This window comes from Dipodomys ordii, unplaced genomic scaffold (assembly GCF_000151885.1).
Source record: "Dipodomys ordii isolate 6190 unplaced genomic scaffold, Dord_2.0 Scaffold20, whole genome shotgun sequence".
NCBI classification, from domain to species: Eukaryota; Metazoa; Chordata; class Mammalia; order Rodentia; family Heteromyidae; genus Dipodomys; species Dipodomys ordii.
In genome coordinates, this window is record NW_012267236.1 from 16,024,237 (window position 1) to 16,044,962 (window position 20,726).

The 20,726-nt window shown below is 39.3% G+C and overlaps 1 protein-coding gene across 1 annotated transcript in view; it reads right to left on the bottom strand.

The window, feature by feature from the left end:
* Vsnl1 (visinin-like 1) overlaps positions 1-20,118 on the bottom strand; it is a 93,164-nt gene extending 73,046 nt beyond the window's left edge. The window contains exon 1 of the mRNA XM_013013642.1: positions 19,710-20,118. The gene's annotated coding sequence lies outside the window, so the exon portion shown is untranslated. The remainder of the gene's footprint in view (positions 1-19,709) is intronic.
* Between the last annotated feature and the right edge of the window lie 608 nt (positions 20,119-20,726).

The window sequence follows — 20,726 nt, forward strand, 5'->3', positions numbered from 1 at the left end:
TGTGCTGATTTTTATATTTTAAACAACTGGGCAATCTAAATTAAAACATTTATTATAATTATTAAATTTTGCCGCTACTGGGATGTCTGAAAAATTTCAGTCCTCCAACAATCCTGTTTCATCTTACTCAAGAACAAAAACACACAAAAAACAGAACAATAACAAAAGCGTTTTAGCAAGGGTTTTGCTAAAATATGACCAAATTTTGGAGACTGATATTTATGCCAATTTTTCAGTGTGATTTGAAGAAGGATTTTTAATATACAAGAAGGCATCCTTTGTCTCCTTTTCCTCCATCTTGCTGGCTAGACAGTAGATGTTCACGATAGCTATTAACATGTGCTCCACAGGGTTCAACTACCTGCTAAGGATGGCACAGCAGAGAAACAGAGGCTGTGGGTTCCTAGGAACTTTATGAGCAGTCTCATAAGTCTGAGTTTCCCTTCCTCTCAATTTATTTGTGTGAGAAATAAATTTCTCTCTTACTTAAAACAATCCTCATTTGGGCTCTTCTACCATTTAAAAAGGAGATCTAACTGGTATAAAAAAGCAAATGATACAATGTAACAGCAAAAGTTGAAATTCTCTGCTAGCTTTTATCCCAGGGGGAAAAAACCACAATGTCTCAAGCCTTTCACAAAATGGCCATAGTGATTGTCAGTAGTTATAATAAAGGATGGGTATTGACAGTGACAGGAGGGCAGTTAACACATGGGCTTGAAGTCAGACTACCTGCTGTACCACACATGGCCTATGTGGCTGTGTGCATGTATGTTACATATTGTTTAAAAGCCTCTACTTCTTCATCTTCATAATAAGGATAATAGCAATCTTTAGCATGAAGTTGTAAGCATTAGACAAAAGTACAGTATAAATTAGCCTTATGTTGTGTCATTATCTTACCATTAAAATCATTATTACTACTACCTCTAAAGGCAAGACATCAGATGACACTTGTACACCAATATTTATATAAATACCACAACAGTAGTGCCACTTTGATATTATTATTTGAATTTTACAGATAAAATGATTCACAAATCCCTAAATATTTTGGTGAGAAAGCTGGGTTAGAACCAAGGCCTGGCTTGCAGAATCCGTATTTCTTTTTGTGGGCCCATGCTCATCTTACTCATGAGCAGGGTTCTTTACTGCTGTAGAACATTACATCAGATATATATATTTGACAATATTTTCCTGCCACTGTTGGTTCTTGGTCCTTTGGTTGTTAACAGCATCCCTACTCCCATTGTCCATTTACTGTTTCCTGATTTGGGCACCTCTAGAAACAGAGAATCACCTCACCTCCAAACCTTGCACTAGCGCAGGCAGTTGAGTTCTTTGTGCCCAGAATGTTTGAGCAGCACCCACGTTTCATTCTTTCCTAGCTCTCGGTGCTTCTCTCACAGATTGTGAAAGCACATGGAATTTTCTGAGGGCTCAGGTATATGTAATGTACTTAATGTCCCACACATCAACGCCACAGGAAAGCAATGTGGATTTGGGGAAAGCACCTGTGTGGAAAGCACCTAAGACAGGTGTTTTCCAGGTTCTTATCTGGAAGCCACTCCAAAGAATTTTGCTTAAGAAAGGGAGGATCCCTGGGAGATTTACTAACATCAAAAGCTCTGTTGTCCTCTGTTATAGAGGTTGGAAGTGAGGAATAAAATGGGTGATAATCTTAGGAGGAAGATCCATTATCCTCTTCTCAAAGGAAATGTTTCCACAGTCCTCTTTGTGAGGCCCTGTGACAGTAAACAAGTCTTAGTGGCAATCCCAGGAGGCTGGGTTGGGCACTTAGGCCTCAGTGGATTTCCTTGGAATCTCTTACTTTCAACATCTGCAAATAGGCATCCCTGTTGTATTTGCTTACAACATCATGTATTTTCATCCATGACAATGTAACCTATTGTAACCTGATGCCCTTTTGTGATGGTTTAATATCTGTTCCTCCAATTAAACTCTGATTTTGCTGAAGGATAATATGAGGCAAATGATAAACAATAAATATTTGTTAGACAAATAAATGAATGGGTAAAGCAAAGAGCAAGTTCCTCATATAAAAGCCACAGAGCTAGCTCCTCATACAGCATAACAATGCTTATTGCAGCACTGTTCACCATAGTCAAGGTATGGAATCATTCTAGATGCCCCGAAATGGACAAAGGGATCAAGAAAATGTGGTATATGTACAAAATGGAATTTTACTTATTCATTACAAAGAATAATATTGTACCATTTGTAAAGAAATAGAAAAACCTGGAAAAAATTATGTTAAGTGAAATAAGTCAGGCCCAGAGAGACAGAGATTGCATATTTTCCCTTATATGTGGAAGCTACATTTAGTTTCCAAACTTAGAAGTAAATATGTTGGGTTATGTGCAAGTGTATACAGATGTACTAACTGAAATACAGTAGATTAAAGGAAGAACTCAGATAGTGTAATTCTTTAGAAAGGCAAAGACAAAGTTCATCAAAATAAAACATCTAAAGTGGGTACTTGAAAAGGGTGGGGCAGGGTCAAGGAGAAAATATGGACAAATGAATAAGAGAAGAAAATGCAATCAAAACTCCAGTCGGGCTGGGAAGGTGGCTCAGTGGTAGAGTGCTTGCCTTGCATGCATGAGGCTTTGGGTTCAATTCCTCAGTACCACATAAGCAGAAAAAGCTGGAAGTGGTACTGTGGCTCAAGTGGTAGAGCGCTAGTCTTGAGCTGAAGAGCTGAGGGACAGTGCCCAGTCCTAGAGCTCAGGCTCTATGATAGACAAAAAAAACCCAAAACAAACACAAATAACCCCTCTCCCCCCAAAAAAACTCCGATGCTTATCCTATAAAATTAAGACTAGTGAAGAAAGGAATAGGTAGGGGAGGGATGGGTGGGAATGTTGAAAGGGGTGACATTGTCAGAGATATACCATACTTGTTAAATGGCAGCTCCTTTGTGAAACTACTTAAAGGTAATAATAAAAAATAAAAAGTTCTAATTGAAAAAAGAAAGAAATGCTACACAGTGAACAGGAAAGTAAAAACAAGGTGAAGTTGCTTGATCTTTGTGAGTATGGCTTTCTCTACATAGAGTAAGGATCATTCAAATTGTATTGTTTGAATGGGTCAGGTGATACGTAAGTATCACTTTTGGTGTAGTCCTTGGGTGAAGAGGCCAATGTGTTAGTGAGGATTTACAGACATGGTGTACTTCCTATTTCTTCTTAGTTCTCCTTCTTGCTGGATTACTGTGGAGCTGTGGGAACACATGAACACCCTAAGGCATCTGTGAGAAGTGTAATACTTCAGGCTACTGAAGTCAGATATAAACATTTTTGTCCCTGAAATACCTTCTCCATATGGTCAGAAATTCTGCCTTTCTTTTGCATCTATTTAGGCACTTCGGAACAATTTGGCATCCTAGGACTCATTGAGGGCTTATCTACTGAGTACTTACAATATGTTCGGCACTGGACAGGGTTCTAAGAACACGCTGGTGAATTAGACAAGAAATGTTTGGTCTTAGCATGTTGTTTGAATGTAAGTCCTGAAAGAAACTAGAGGTTTTATTTATTCATATACAGCTGTGGATAATCCTATCTTATGTTGTACTTCTCTCTATCCCCAGCTGTCTGCTAGGTATACTGCATGAATCTCATGTAATTTTCACAAGAACTACCCAAGATAGACGTAACAGTGTCTATTGTACAGCCAAGGCAGCAGAAGCCCTGCAGCACACGAGTGGCAAATTGTAATGCTGAAGTGTTTTCATTTTGTCAGTCGTGGGTCTTGAACTCAGTGCCTGGGTGCTGTCTCTGAGCTCTTTTTGCTCAAGGCTAGCACTCTACCATTTAGCCTCCTGAATAGCTAGGATTATAGGCGTGACCCACCGGTGCCTGGCTGGTAATGCTTAAGTTTGAATTCAGGTCTGTGTGACACTATCACTTCTTACTGTTGTTGTTCTTCCTTCCTTCCTTCCTTCCTTCCTTCCTTCCTTCCTTCCTTCCTTCCTTCCTTCCTTTCCTTCCTTCCTTCCTTTTGCTCCTCTTCCTCCTTGTTCTCATTCTCCTTTTCCTTTTCTTTCTTCTTTCCTTTATATTTTCCTTCTATATGAAGTCTGCTAGTCAAACACTTTTAATGGTCTAATTGATTAATGAAGTGATTAACTGGCAATATTTTATAATTTGTTTCATTTTAGTAAATTGTATCCATATAGGGCTTATATTTCTTATAATGACAGATTTAAAAATAAGAGTTCATAAATGTTAGATTTTCATGACAAATAGACAGTATCTGCATGTATTATAAAGGTCTTTTTAAAATACCTTTACTATGGATAGTTAAAATGGAGCTAACTGGCTAGAGATTGTAGGATAAAACATTTGCTTATCATGTTCAATGACTTGGGTTTGATCCCCAGAACTGCAAGAAAAAAAAATAGAAGCAAAAGTAAGGGTTCAGGAGTTTTTTTTTTTTTTTTTGTAGGGGGAGAGGTGTCAAACTTGTTGATCTGGAACTACATAAAAACATAGATGAGGCCATGTTTGAAAAGAGAAAGAAACTGGGCAGATTTTCTGTCTGCTCAAAATGCCATCATTTTAAAATTATTAAACACAAGGCTCATTTACTTTAGCTCCTGCTTTAGATCAGGAGGAACAGTTTCCTCCTCCTTCTCTTGCTCTTTCTTCTCATTCTCCTCTTCTTCCTTCTCTTTCCTCCTCCTTCTCCCTCTTCCACCTCCTAGCCCTTGTCCTCATTTTCTTTTGTTTGGGTTTTTTTAACTGTATTTTTTTGTCTTTTCTTTTTTTGTACTGGGGATCGAACCCAGGACGTTGCACTTGCTAGGCAAGCGCTTTGCCACTGAGCTACATCCCAGCCCTGTCCTCATTTTCTTATTCATCCTCTTCTTCTAGAGAGAGACTTACCATGTAGCCTGGGTAGACATTGGGCTTGTGATCTCACTAAACATCATGACTAACCAACCATAAAGTTTCAAGGTATTTGTCTCTCTGGGGCCAAACTTAATTCCTAGCATACAGTAGACACAGAATATGCTTGCTTTATGAGTGATTTTTAAAAAGTCCTGTCATATGCTTTTTTAGACTGTCAAAGTAGGGTTTTGCGTCTGGCATGAGATGAACACATGCAATTCCTCATTCCTCTACCTTGTGCTTGCTTTCCATCTCATTTCTTTTAACAAAGCTTGTTTTAATGGAAAAATATAAACATAAATAAATAAATCAGAGCTATAACCAGTAAGATCCATCTTAATGCATCTTTATGTGCTTCCCAAAAAGCCTGTCAATGTGCAGATATCTGAGAGAGCCAAAGACTAACAGGGTATCAGGGCTATTGTTGAGAAACCCACAGACTGGTTGTGAAAATGGCTGTCAGAAACAGTGCAGATGGCGGTGAAGCTAGTGCTAACACTGCAAAGTGAAAGCAGAGCATGCTACAAGAACTGTATACATCAGTGTGGGGGGCTCTCAACCTAGACTCAGTTCTCCTGCCACTTTCTTGTTCCAAAACAAAAAGACAAAAATAATGGATTTTCAGACAATTTAAGGTAGGTTTGCATCAAGTCAAGGTTTCCAGTGCTTCTGACTGCGGCCATCTGCTTATAAATCGGCTCTGAGAGTTACTGCCTCATCTAAATGCTCTTCCCCTAAATGTTCGGACTCTATAATCAAGTGTTCTGTAGAGTCTAAGCCTTTGCCTGTGAAGAAGCACTCTGGGTTCAAAGAAGTTATTTCTCTGTGGACCTGGGTAGAAATTCACGCAGAACATTGCTCAGGCGGTGGCCAGAGCTATATAAATAAAATTATGCTACTTCCTAGTAAAATGTTAAAAAGTTAAAATGTCTAAGAGTAAGAAAACGGTGAAGTGAGCCTCTATACATACCTATGCACACAATGAACTATAATCAGGCATTTAAAAGTTATACTTGCAAGTCATATTTCTACTCTAATATTAGGAGAAAAGAAGGACATTGATTTTAAGCATTGAGTAGTTTCAACTTTAAAACCAAGAAAATCTGATGAGTTTGTGATGTTCTTTTTTTCTACTGTTTTGCCCACCATGTTTTCTATATGGAGCAAACATTCTTTTTACTCAGAAAAAAGTCTTGCCAAATTGTTAGAAAGCATAATTCCAAGCTTTCAATGAGCCTCTCTTTACAGTCACGTTAAGGCCAGGGATCTGAAGGAGCCAGTGTCTGCTAAACAATTACTCTTTAGTTTTACCGTGTAGAGTTTGTAAAATAAGAATAAAAGTCTTCTGAAAGAAAAAAAAAAGCAGTGTCTGTCTCCTTTGCTCAATTAAAACACAATTATGTACTTCAGTCTGGTCTTATTCACAGAGATGGAACAGTCTCAAAGCAAGGCAATTTCAATCATCATGACAGTGGTACCCAAGTCATTTTTAGATCCAAATGATGATTTCCTTCCGAGTTTAACTATCACAGAAGCCAGTCACTACAACTTAGACAAGCCAGCTGGAGTATTAATGAAATTTTGTCCTTCAATGATACCATCTCCCAGCAAGTTTCCATGTACAGATAGGTAATCTTACAGACCTATCACAAAACTCTCAGTATTCTTACTGCCAACCTCCACGTACCATTTTAGGAAATGTTTTCATATAATATTAAAGAAAGTGGCTCACTTTACAAAAATGCATACAGAGATTATGAAAACCATGCTATGGCCATTGTTGTATGAGTCCTTGAGAATACAATGTACCAAATTCATCTATACTTTGGATGAAATTTCCATGAACCTCACAAATGCTGTTAGATTTGTCCAATGTGAATGTGCCTGTCAGATATACGCAGTTTTGTATTTTTTACTATAAATTATCTAACTTATTGATTTAAATAAAACTTGTTTGAGAATACCAAATACTACTTTTGTATTAAGAACTAACAATCATTATAATAGCCATCAATAAGTGTCTGAAAGACTAGGGCTCTGCTGAACATGTAATATATATTATTTTTCATCTTCACAATAATTTTGTGAGATGGATTATAATTTGTATTTAACAAACAAGAAGAATGGGACAGAGATCAAATTAGTTGCCTATGTAAGGTACATATTCATTAAGTGGGAGCTAAAATTTGGATTTGGCTCTAACATATAGTGCAGTTTTCTTTCTACTTTCCTATGTGCTGCTGACATTTTTAGGCTAATAGTATTCTTTTTTTTTGGGGGGGGGTCCATTCATGGGGCCTGAACTCTGGGCCTGGGCGCTGTCCCTCAGCTCTTCAGCTCAAGGCTAGCACTCTACCACTTGAGCCACAGTGCCACTTCCAGCTTTTTTCTTTTTGCTTATGTGGTGCTGAGGAATCGACCCCAGGGCCTCAGTCATGCAAGGCAAGCACTCTACCACTGAGCCACCTTCCCAGCCCAGCTAATAGTATTCTTTATTAAGAATGTAGGTCTTAAACCCTGAGAAGTTGAAACTTTGAGGAATGTAGTGACTTGCCAAAATTCATATGAACAAAAGGCAAGCACAGCCCTGAATTGGATTACTTGCTTTTATTTGTTTAGTTTTATATTGTTACCTCTGAAGCAAAATTGCAACTTCTGTTAATATATGTCATATTATACCATTGTTTTGAGACTGAAGTTTGAACTCAAGGCCTGTGCTTTTAGGCAGATACTCATGCTTCTAGGGGTTTGTTTCTAGCGTGTGTGTGTGTGTGTGTGTGTGTATACATTTATATGTATATATACATATAAATGGTCTTGGTTTTTGCCTGCACCAGCCTGTAACTCAATCCCCCTATTGCTGAAATAACTGGCATGCCACTGTGCCCATGTTATATTGGCTGAGATGAGGGCTTGCAAACTTGTTTCCCAGGTTGGCCTGGAACTATGATCCTCCCCGCTATAGGCCTCCCAAATAGCTGGGATTACAAGCATGAGAAATTGCACCTGGTTATATTTCAATTTCTTTGATTGGTTTTAACTGATATGAAGTTAAATTATTTTTATAATATTGTTATTTTATGCATTTGAGATAATTGTGAAGTCACAAATTTCCTTCTTTATTGAATAGGAAATGATGCAGAGCTGTGGATGGCAATGGGAAACATTCAGAGCTGCTAGTCATTAGCCACTTTGGCACAATTATGGTCAAATTTCCATCCAGAAACAAAATGGAAATGCTCTCAAGGGATCAGAAGCCAAAGTGCTCCAAGAAGTTTCCTCAAGCTTCTTGGCCAGTTACTCTATCTTCCCCTTTTAATTTTTTTCTCTCTATTTAGGAAAGGACCTGCCCCATGCCAGAGACTGCACTCAGCACTTTCAAAGATATTGTATGAATCTTTGCAATTAATCTCCAAGTATGAATTTCATTCTCCAAAATGTAGAGTTTGTTCAATGTTTGGGTCTAGCTATAAACTATATTTTTTCTATCTTAATGACATTCTGTCTAGTGAGAGGAGTCCTGTTTTGGATGAATAGATTAGACTCTGTTTACCACCAGATGTGGTAAACAGATGATTCTGTTTGAATTATGATTTAAATAAAATATAAAATTATTTATGAGATTCAAGCACTGACCAAGATATTCAATGATATTAAATAATTTTTTTTGCTAGGTAAATAGTACTTTGGATATTTTTAAAGACTTCTTATGGATACATATTTTTAAAAATACATAAAATGTCATGCTTTCTGAATTTGTTCATAATAACAACTCATTGACAGGGAAAAGAATAGAAGTTAAACAAAATCGCTTTAATGATTGTTAAAGTTGGCTGATAATGCATGGGCTTATCATATTGTTCTCTTCAAATGTATATACACTCCACAATGAAAGAATTTAAAGTTTGTATTTAGATAGCTTGGTTGTAAATTGGTAAAGGAAATGAGTTGAAGGTTTGAGTAACACTTTTATTTTGTAGTAAACTTGTGAGCTTTTGTCTCTGAGACCCTTTTTGTCATAGAATAAATCTTACCTTGCAATACATACCTTGCAGTCCTGCAACATGAAATCCAGGAAATAAGGTACATAAATACGCAACACAGTTCCCACTGCATGCTATGCTCTTTGCAAAATTACTGGCAGCTCATATAAGGTACAAAAGACACCTGCTTTCATTTGCATCTTCCCAAGACTTGGTTGAAAGAGAACTTCTAGTATTCATATGACTTCATCTTTGGCTGCTAGCCAAAACTGAGTGATATAAACCTTCCATAGTGGGGCACTGGTGGTTCATGCCTGTAATCCTAGCTACTCAGGAGGCTGAGATCTGAGGATGACAGTTCAAAACTGCAAGAAAGTCTTGAGAGTCTTATCTCCAATTAACTACCAGAAAATCCAGAAGTGGAGCTGTGGCTCAAAGTGGTACAACACTAGCCTTGAGTTAAAGAGCTCGGAGAGAGCACCCAGGCCCTGAGTTCAAGCGCCATGACCCACAAAAAATTATAAAATTATCTACTTTCTCTTTTTTGAGCTTAATTTAGAACAATGGATTTGTTCTAGCAATGGAGAAATCACTTGCTTGCTTTCTTCATTTGTCTGGTAGATCCTTGGCAGGAGGCAAAAAAAAAAAGGAGGCTACAAAGGAAATGGGCCAACTTGATGAATAGAGCCAATGTATCTTAGTTACATCTGTGACAAGTCAGATAACCCAAGTTGTTTCTCATTATCATAGGGCTACATGATGGACACATGATTATAAAGGACAACCAGGTACAGCAAGAGGACAGAGATAGTTTAGGCTAGAAGCACAAGGGAAAGATTCCTACAGAAGGATTAGGTATTGATAATCAGAGCTGTGGACAGCTCATGAGAAATGATCTCCACAGTCCCTATGTAGACAACTTGACCTTGTTAGCTTATATAAGAAGGCTCAAAGGTTGGCCAAGACTGGTTCCCTTGTGGGCATAGGAATGCATGAGACTTAGATTTCTCTGGAAGTTTCTCTGTGAGGGTTAGGGATCTATATACACATGCTGACTCCAGGAGTAGAAGGTCCAATTAGGTCTCTCTTAACCCCATGGGGATGAATAAAATGTATTTCCAAAGCCTGTGTTAGAACAACTGTACAAGCATGACAATGAATAAGAATTCCAATAAGGGCTGGGAAGGTGGCTCAGTGGTAGAGTGCTTGCCTGCATGCATGAGGCCCTGGATTTGATTCCTCAGCACCACATAAGCAAAAAGAAAAAAGCCGGAAGTGGCGCTGTGGCTCAAGTGGTAGAGCACTAGCATTGAGCTGAAGAGCTGAGGGACAGCGCCCAGGCCCAGAGTTCAGACCCCACGACTGGACCCCCCCCCCCAAAAAAAGAATTCCAATAAGAATCTTTCTGGAAATAGCTGTAGGCTCAAGTTCTACATCCACACAGGAAATCCTCAAGTAACTATTCCTCAGCTTTTTAACAATATAAGGTTTTTCTCTCTAGATTATTTCACTTCAAAAAATAATTTTTCAACTTAACAGAGAAGACATGGTTGATATTATGATAGAGTGATCATACTATTCCAGGATGTGGAACCAGGGTATAAAAAGGACAAGAATTTATTTTTAGCAGATATAACTTTCTTATGATTTAGCATAAACTCAGCATCATGATTCCTGAGTTACCTATTTTTTTTAAAAAAAATTAATGATAACAAGAAATTCCTTAACACCATATGGTACTATCCGGTCTATAGAGTATGTTCATAAATACCTACATCCCCCAGTAATTCCTAATTTGGTACAGTAGATGTATCTTATTTTTTTGTCGCATGAGGAGGCTACAAAGGAAATGGGAGGAAATGAAAACTCAGAGCTGAGCACCATGATGCTTAGAGCAAGTAGTAATGACAGAAAGTCATGCCTAATGAGTGCTCTGCTTGTACGCAGATTTCATGTAGTTCAAGTTTTGTCTTTTACCACTAGCTCTCCAGCTCTCCAGTTCTTCAGAACTATGGTAAAATATGCGGCATTTTCTAGAATGTTTTACTGGTTATAAGTATGTTTCAACAAACTTTCCTATGCAAACATAGGAATATAACATAAAGCAAAGTAAAGCTCAAGTCCGTAATTCTAGCTTCTTGGGAAGCAGAAATAAGGGGATTTCAATGCAAGGCCAGTCTCAGCATACAAGTTTCTGAGACTGCATCTCAACCAATGGCTGGGTATGTGCTTGTTATCCCAACTATCAAGAGAGCACAATGTGTTGGTGCTATGGCACACTCTTGTTAACAAAGTACAAGTAGGAAGGAAGCAGCCCAGGCTGCTTTGGGCATAAAGCTAAGCCCTTGAAAAATAACCAATTCAAAAAGAGAGACATGCAGTGGTTCAAGTGGCAAATGCCTGCTTCACAAGCATGAGGCCAAGAGCTCAATCCCTTCTACTGCAATGTGCATTAAAACACACTTCTACAAACCCTCAGCAAATGGAGGCTCTTGTGGGTTAATCCTGGCTTGAACCATTTTCTATAACATGTTTTGTGTGCACCAAGGTGGCCTCTCTTTCTGCCATTTATTCAGTGTTATTCTATAGACATTTACTTGATGGACAAAGGGTATGAAAGTGACACTGCCAGACCTTGAACAAGAGGCGAAGTAGGAGCTAGGTGTGGTGGTAAACTCCTGTAATCCCAGGTATTCAGGTGGCAGAGATAAGGAGAATTGAAACACTGAAGCCAGCCTGTGCAAAATTAGTGAGACCTTGTTGCAAACAAACAAATAAGCAAGCAAAAGGCTCAAATAATGGAGCACTTGCGGAACAGGCTTGAGGCCTTAGGTTTCATAAGAAATGAGGTATGGTATTTCTTGGAGTGTTTTACAGGTGAGAAAGTTACGTTGGAGGAAAAGGTAAAGGAAAGAAATAGAATAAAGATCAGAGGACATTTAAGAGTAGACCGATATCATTTGATATTACTTATAAGTGGCACTATAGAGCCACTGGAGTGGGAGGAGATTCACTAAAATATTTGGAAACTTAGGTAAAAGGCATGTCTGGAACCAATGGAAGGGCTTTTCCAAACAGATCTAGGATCTTATGTTGATTTGCTTAGCATAAATTTTCTAGAACCATACCAGGCTACCTGAGATAGGTGTTGTTACAGCTTACTTAGTTACCAGCCCATCAGGAAGGGAAAATACAACAGGACTCCTCAAATGCAAGGGGAGAAGAAGTAGGGAGATGAACACTGAGAGGGTAGGAAGGAGAGAAGGGAGACGGGCAGGTGAAGAGGAGGAGGACTGCAAGAGAAAGGAATTGTTTACTGGGCGTTAAGTTCTTTTTGATGCTTTATATGCATTGCTATGGTAGTTGTTCCAGTACACCTGTAAGGTAAATATACTATTCACATTTTCATAAGTGAGAAAATGAGCTCAGAAGATTGGAATCAAAAGTCCTACCCAATTCTGGGATTTACTCAGGACTTCTCAAGGAAGCATCAGAATTTAATTTCAATAGGACAAAAGGATATTCTAAAATTATTGTTTACAGGATAAAAATATGCTTGAAGGTCCCCAGTAAATAGAAAAAATGTAGAAGGAGACAGGCAAAATGGTTAAGGGGAAATGAAAAAGTTCTTAGAAGAATTAAAGACAGATCACAGAGTATGAATGTAAGTGTGCATGCATGCATGTGCATGAGTGTGTAAGGACTAGAACAAGTTTTTGATTCAGGAGGAAAACGTCAGTAAGAGGTATATTTTCTTTATAGTAAGAGCCCTTAGGAAAAAAAGAATGAACGAGTAGGTCACGTAAGACTCCTCCTAGAGACACACATTGAAAGATTAGTCACAAAATGAGTGGAAATGATAGAGAATGTGTGGGGAGTGTATCAGGAATTCCTTTTTTAGAAAGTACTAAAGGGAAAAATATTACAGTATAATAGTTCATGTTAACCTTTAGAAAAAGGCAAGGCTTTTGAACTGCTTCTATTAAGTTCAAGTGATCACCTGTAGACATGTGGGATAAGGTCAACGGTCATGACAGCCGGCTTGAAATAAGGATCCCTAGATAAAGTTCAAATGTGCTCCATAAGGATATGCACTTTCAGTTCCATAGTTTGTTATTTCCAGTTATGTGTGGGTGTCATATGAAGGGACAGCATGGTAGAGAAAAGGGGATGCCTTTAAAGAAGCAGGGAATTTGAGCAATCAGTGCAGGTCTTTATTTCAGAAGAAATAAAGGAAGTCTTTCTTATATGCATTTACATCACTTTAAAAAATTCACTTAGCTTACTGACTTGGGTTTCTCTGTCTTCCTCTTTTGGCATAATTGGGAGTTATGACAACATCTCATTTAATGTCAGTCATCCTACAGTGAATACAGTCTTGGCACACTTACTTGATAAGTATTTATCAAGTATATGAAGCACCGTCCATTGGTTGTCACAGACCCAGTCCTTATTTAGAAGTTGTCTTGTGAATGGGATTACTATAACCCAATAACCAAAATGGCTGAGAAGTTGATTCCTGATGATCCTTAAATGAAAATATCTATCATGTATTGTATTTTTCAACAATGATGCAGCATAGTCTTGTGTATACAATGTATTTTCTGCTCAAGAGTGCTGTGGACTACCACAGAAAATGGGTGGTGAATTAAAATAATTTATTTGGGATCACAGAACTAATAAGCTTCAGAGGACCCAGTTTGAAAATTCTTATTTATCTTTCCTATCATAATTTTCCTTGAGCTAATGGAAATCTCAGTGAGGACTTTCCCCATTTGCAAATTAAAATTGATGGAAGACAAAATACATGGTTTTTATGTCACTCCAAGAAAGAGTCTCTTTATAGTCACTTAAAGAAAAATGAATTGTTTTATATCTTGCAATTAAATTGATTCACTTTTCTTATTTTCCTAAAGCATCCCATATGAGCAGGAAAGCAAACCTCAAACATGTTGTGCAAAAAACTACAGAAACATTTGAAGTTTTGGAATAAATGAAAGAGATGGTTTTCCATGAAGTCATAATATCCTGTGCCAAGAATTCACCAAACAGAAGCTGCTAATTGAAAGTCAAACTGGCCAAGCATTCCTTGCTATCTTAAACATAAAAAACTACAATGATTAAGCATTTCAATTATATTGATTATGCTTGATTGGGCTTCTGTGCAGAAATTTTATCCACAAATTAAAAACTATATTTCAAGAAATAAAAAAGAAACATATTAATCACATTAACACAATCAGAGCAAAATATGAAACATGGAAAATCCTGTAGCACAGTCTGTTAGTTTTAAAGAACAGTTAACTACCAAAGCACACCCTAAAATGCAAACTGATAGAAAAAATAGATTCTGATCATTTGCATTAGCAAAAATTCACTCAGGCTTCAAAGCAGATTTTAACATGTTAATGGTCTGCAAAAACTCTACTTATACATAGCTCTTCAAAAGTTCGGTCCTCCAGAGCCTCAAAGAAAATAAACAAGCATCAAAGAAAAGAAAAAAAAAATACTTAAAGTGACAGATCTCTGTTTTCAGAAAAGGACTTTTTTGAGCAAGAATTGAGAAAAATAGACTTCATTCTATGGACCTATAATAATTGCAAGTAAATTTACTGATCAAGGAACACTTTGCTTTTTATGAGCAATCCTCAATAATAATAATAATAAAATCCTTTTAATCAAAATTATTCAACGCTCTATAAAAAGATCAGCAATTATTGTTTTAGATATACTGAGACTAAAGGGCACGTGGTGTAAGACAATACTCCCAAGTCTTAATTATAATTTAGAACAAAGGGAAATAAATGCTCACCCAGAAATAATGCAATAAGTCATTGGAAATAACCATGCATATTGTAAACTCAAATAAAAAATTGATGGTCACACAGAAGGTTGCCTGGGTTAAGCCTGCAGAGGAGAAATTCAAAGATTGCTTTAAGTTAACTGATCTTCATCTCTCCAATGTACTCAAAGGCACTTTGTTATTAAAGTGTCAAACTGTCTTTGAAGATTCTTCAGTAACTTGCTAATCCATGGCTGCTTCATTCATTAAATAGTTTCTAAAGCATTCCTAAACTCTTTCTCTCAGCTGAGTTTTCAATGAATCAAACTGGAACAGCTCAAAGTCTTTTGATTCACTTAAGAGTGTATATGTAACCTTTAGAAACAATTCAGTGTCCCTTCACAGTGTGGTCAAGTTACAAAAATTCTCTAACTTGAAAGATCATGATCTAAATAAGCACAGTACAGAACATCAACAGTCTAGATTTGTTTTATTGTCTTTTTCACTTACCAATTTTTGCAGACAGGTAGAAATAATTTATCTATTCTACTTACTAAGAAATAACAGGGGGCATACTCATATGAGTAGGTTAAAATGGATTAGATTGGAGAAAGGGTGGATATAATGTGTTTATGTCTTTACTAAATATAAATTATAAAATGATCTTTAATATTTTGTTAATACCAAAGACATATAAAGCAATATTAATTATGCACATGGTTTTAGTAGAAATTATTTGATTGCTACATACAAATATTTAATTGACAGATACCAAGTTTCTACTATAAAAGACATTGTGCAGACATTGTGGAAACATGATAAGGATAATTGGAATAGTCATGCTTGCAGACTATGATTCATGCTCTAGACCTGTCTGCAAGATGAAGAATTTCCTTAAATACTGTATTTTTATGTATTAAAGGATGGATTAGACAACCTATACCAGCTCTATTCTATTGTATAATTTAAGCGATGAGGGCAGAAATATTACTTATTTATTAATTGACCTCTGTATCACTTGATAATTTAGAAAAGTTAATGTGACAATTTCAACCTTAGTAGTTGAATAGGATACCTTATGTAGTTCTTCATCTAGTCCAAGATAATCACTAATTTAATTAAGGTGCACAGAAATCACTCAATGCAAAGAAAAATACTTTTAGAATGACATTAAAAGAAATAATACTTGGGGCTGGGAAGGTGGCTCAGTGGTAGAGCACTTGCCTTGCATGCATGAGGCCCTGGGTTCGATTCCTCAGCACCACATAAGCAAAAAGGAAAAAAAAGCCAAAGTGGCGCTGTGGCTCAAGTGGTAGAGCACTAGCCTTGAGCTGAAGAGCTGAGGGACAGCGCCCAGGCCCAGAGTTCAGGCCCCATGACCAGACACCCCCCCCCAAAAAAAAGAAATAATACTTATCAATTAGGAAGGACATGATTAATATTGAGACTGTAAGGCAGTCCATAGAACTCCCCAGGAAGTGACTTCAAAAATGTTTGGAAACCATATCTCTGTGCAACTCAAATAAAAAGAACCTTTAATATGTCCAGGACAGACAACATTTCTGAGCATGTTAGTCTATACAGAAATTCCAATACAGGAAGGTTATAACATTCTGAATCCTGTTATCCAGTCACAGAATATGAGTCCTATATAGCATGTCAAAGTAAGGTACTTTGTCATTCCAAGTTTCTGGGTGTCTGTAGAGGCTGCCTAGTGTTTAGAATAGCTTGGAGTGGAATAGCAAAACTAGATAATATCCAATTTACCAAGAACGTTTGAAAGAGCAGAAACTATCTAAGTTGGCATTCTTCCCATTTTGAGAAAGGTTTGTCAAGATAGGTGGTGTTGTATCGCATTGCTGATTAATGGATATGCTGAGAAATTCATCACTTGCCTGTTCAGCTTCAACCCCTCCAAGACTGTTTAGCTCCTCTATCAAATGAGAAAGTACATCCAACTTAGTCTTCCTCTGGCCTGCCTCCCATCCTTCACATCCCTATCCTGAAAACCTCAGGTTAAGATTTGCTGGCATTTCCCCAAGGAGGAAATTGCTGGTGATTGCTATCTTCCCCAGGGTTTGGGAGATGACATGTTTTGCAGAAGGAACAGGAGGACCCAGATCTCTTAGAACAGTATTATGTAGGCACCCAGGAAAGAAAGAAAGAAAATGAGAGAGACATGGTGAAAGAGAGACAAGAAAAGAAGGAGACACAAAAAGGAGGAAGGGAGACAACTAGGAAGGCCATACTGACTGCTGAAGAAAACTGCGCAAGAGGAAAGAAGCAAGCATAGCCTGAGGAAAAGCTGTGCTGACATGGTAAGGGGTTAAAAAGCCTCAGGATCTCCTCTACAGGGCCACTTCCAGTTGACTTGGGCAAGCATTCTTCCTGTAGTTGTCTGCCTCCCCTTCCTCTCCCCTTCTTTGCAAATGTCTTTCTGGAAGATTTCCAGGAAGGATGGAGATAGGCATCTCTGATTTGGGTTCTTCCTTCTAGGAGTCAGAGGAGCTGGCAGAGCCCACTGTGCATTGGTGCTGCAGCTTCCTCACCCCATTAGGCCTCCATCCCTGCAGCTGCAGTGGTTCTGGAGAAGGCCAATGTGGCAGAAGGGTGGGGATTGCACCTACAGTGTCTTTGAAGGCTGGATTTCCTGAGGATTATAGGGGACAAGCAGGGAGCAATGGAGATGGGCCCCAGGATGTTCTCATGCAGCCCACTAGTTTGCCAGTGCCCTCATATTCCACAGAGAACCTATAATTGACTGAGATGCAAAAGAAGCCAGAAAGATGAGCCAAAAAAATCCAATGAAGTGGATATATTAGAGTTGAGGGAGAAAGGAAGAGGTAGGCATTCCAAGGTTTATAAAGAGAGGGGAAGAAGATAGAAAGTGTCAAAAGGCCCCTGAAGACTCTCACAAATGTGCTGCAGAGCAGATATTTACTTAAGGACTGCAGCACTGTCATGGAGGATGCAGAAACTGCAGAGATAGGGGCTGTTCCCATTCAAGATTCCCTTTTGATGGTTTGTTCCATAGACCAGAAGTTGAATTCATTTTTTCTTTAGCTCCATGGTTCTGAGCCTCAGTTTTCTCATCTGTACAACAAAGGGTTTGGACTAGATATCTTAAATAAGATCTCTGTTTTACCTAACCTTCTGTAACTCAATCTATTAGCTAGCAAATCTGACACCAAATGAGTCTTACTACTTGATTCTGTCCATTCCTTTTTCTTTTCTGCCACCCATTTATCAATACAGAACAACACCAGCACCATTCATTGAACTAATGCCTACTCAATGATATAAGGAACATCAATTGGGACAAATGATTGGGTTGGTCTTTCTATTCTGAAGTAAGTGAAGGATCTGAGAAAGCAGTATGCCTTATACTGTGCACTTCCAAGGAGAGGCTGCTCTCAAATTTTAAATTTCCAGTGTCATCATGTAAATAAATTATAAATTCCTTGTGGGGCTGGGATTGTTGGACCGATGGAGATGCCTAAAGAAGCTGACAGTGGCTCTTCTCACCTTATTTTATTTCATTTTTATCCAGCAATTGGACCTGATCTTCCATGCAACCCAGCACATACTGGCCAGCTTCTGCCTGCCAAATGCAATTCTGCCCAGCTGCTATAGTGCAGCACTTTATGGGGTTATTGAACAACATCAGGGTGCACTCATGAGGAAGCCATACAAAGATGCACCAGCATCCCCAGAAGGTAACACATGGGCCACACACACTCACACACATGTAATCAGTTTCAGTCACAGTGGGGGTAAAATATGTTTTCATAGGAGTTTCATTGTACATTTGTCTTGAACCTCCTTTCATTTTAAAAAGATTAACATGTAGAAATAAAACTCCTCTGTCTCCAAGGGGGAAGTCACCTAGAGACAATATATACTTTGGGTTTTTGACATCCACCATTTCAGTCCCCCAAATAAGGACAGGAGGCCAACTCCAGTAAGACGGGCCCCTTCTCCCCTCCCCCCCCACACCTCTCAAGGCACTGATGTGTGCAGAGCCTAGTCCTCCCTACCTCTTCCACCCTAAGGAACACCCTACCTCTTTGCAGCCTCTCTGCACATTGTCTTACAGCAATCTGATTTCCATATGGGGTTTGACCTTGTAAACAGCCTTGTACCACTTTCCGGACAAGGAACAACCCATTTTAACTCAAAATCACAGAGCGACCTTTTCTCCTTTAAGGAAACACAACCCAAACATAACGCGTCTGGGTTTGTGCTTCTCAAGCCTGCATTCCGGAAGGCAAGGCGGAATGTAAAGGCAGGTAACCAGTTTGGGTCTGAAGTGAAGGTCCCCACTCAGCGACAATCCATCTCAGTTCTACCCAAAAATCCACGGCGCAGTAGAATAGCTTTCCTTTTCTTGTCCATTCACCATTGTGACGGGGGGAGCCGGGGGGGGGGGAGGAGAATCCCAGACGAAAAATGATCGTTTCTAAGGACTAATTTTATTTTACACCTATCTCCTTAGATTTTTTTTTACACACTAACATCTCTCTGAACAAGCAAGCCAGATATCCACACCAGTCAGTCACTCAATTTTACTTAGCAAACACCTTTTGTTGCTCTTTCAATAGCGATTAAAAAACAAACAAACAAACACAAATGGTGCACCAACCCCACCGATGGCAGGTTGGTACTTGACTGCAACCACTCAATAGTTCTATCAGAAACTGGAAAACTTCACGATCGTTTAATTAGCTATTTAAATCTCTCTATGGAAATCCACCTATTTATAGACCTAAACTAAAAAAGCATCTCAATTTCACTTGTCTTACATCTAACTTAAGACAGTTCCCCTAACATGCTGCATATATAAACACCCCCCTCGTCCTCCACCCCACTATTCCCCAAAGCCCCCCACGGACTAATAGCCAGTAATTGTCCCCGTACAGTTAGACATATCTATGCAAAGCAAGTGTGTGACAATAGCCAGAGCATCTCCCTGACAACTGGCTGCGCTACACATTCAGAAACGCAAGGAAGATTGTATTTTCCACTTACAGTTACAGCGCTGCGCACGGTCAGTTAACGAAAACGGTAAAGACTCAACAGTTCTTTTAAATAAATATATGTATGCCTATATTTAACTGGCAAACGGTTAAAACGTCTGTCTACGTGGTTCTCTAGCTCGCTCGTTCGCTCGCTCGCTCGCTCGCTTTTTTCTCGGAGCTCGGGGCTGCTTAAATCCCTCCTGGATCGCGCCCTGCCAGCCGAGCCGTCGCCGCAACACGCTCGGGTGAATCTCTGCTGCAGACTGGGAATCCCATAGAAAACCTAGGGTCCCAGGAGCTGGATGCGCAGGCGCACGAGCTTCCGCCTCCCAGGCACCCCCTCCCTGCTCCTCTCCTCCCGCCTCCCTGGGCTCTGCAGCCCAGCCTGGAGAACTGGGGAGCGGTGACCAAAAGCCGCCAGGCAATGGCGCATGCTCAGTTGGCGGGGATGGGGGTGTGTGCGGTGGGGGTGTCGTCGGAGTTTCCGCAGGTCGATTCCCAGGATCCAGATTTTATCAGACAGGCCAAAAGGAAAGTAGATTCGGGAATGGGGCCCAGCTGGTTCTATAAGCCGGCCCTTGGACAGGCGTGGGGGGGGGGGCAGATGGGGTCAACCCTGCTTTGCAAGTTACCTAATCTGGAGGCTTGAAGGAGGAGGTCTGGGGTGGGACCGGTGGAGTCGGCTTCCCGGCTTCCCTCCACCCTCTCCCCGCCCTCCACTGGTGGTCAGGTTGCAAAGTGAAGAGGAAAAACTGCAGAAATCCGGGAAGAATGCCTACCTGGCTAGGTGCTCACCGGGAGAATGGTGGGGCTTTCATGGTCCATGGGCCCGGTCATCTGTGGGTCTCGGGCTAAGAGGACTAGATGACAGTTCTACCAGCTCTGAAGGGTGCCGGGCACTGAGGTTTCTTTAACTCCACACCTTGGACAAGCTATATATATATATATTAAAGTCTGTGGATACTTAATAAAGGCCTGATGCATTACACGAAAGAAGTGCCTAGTGAATAGTTTTTTGGATTGGGTA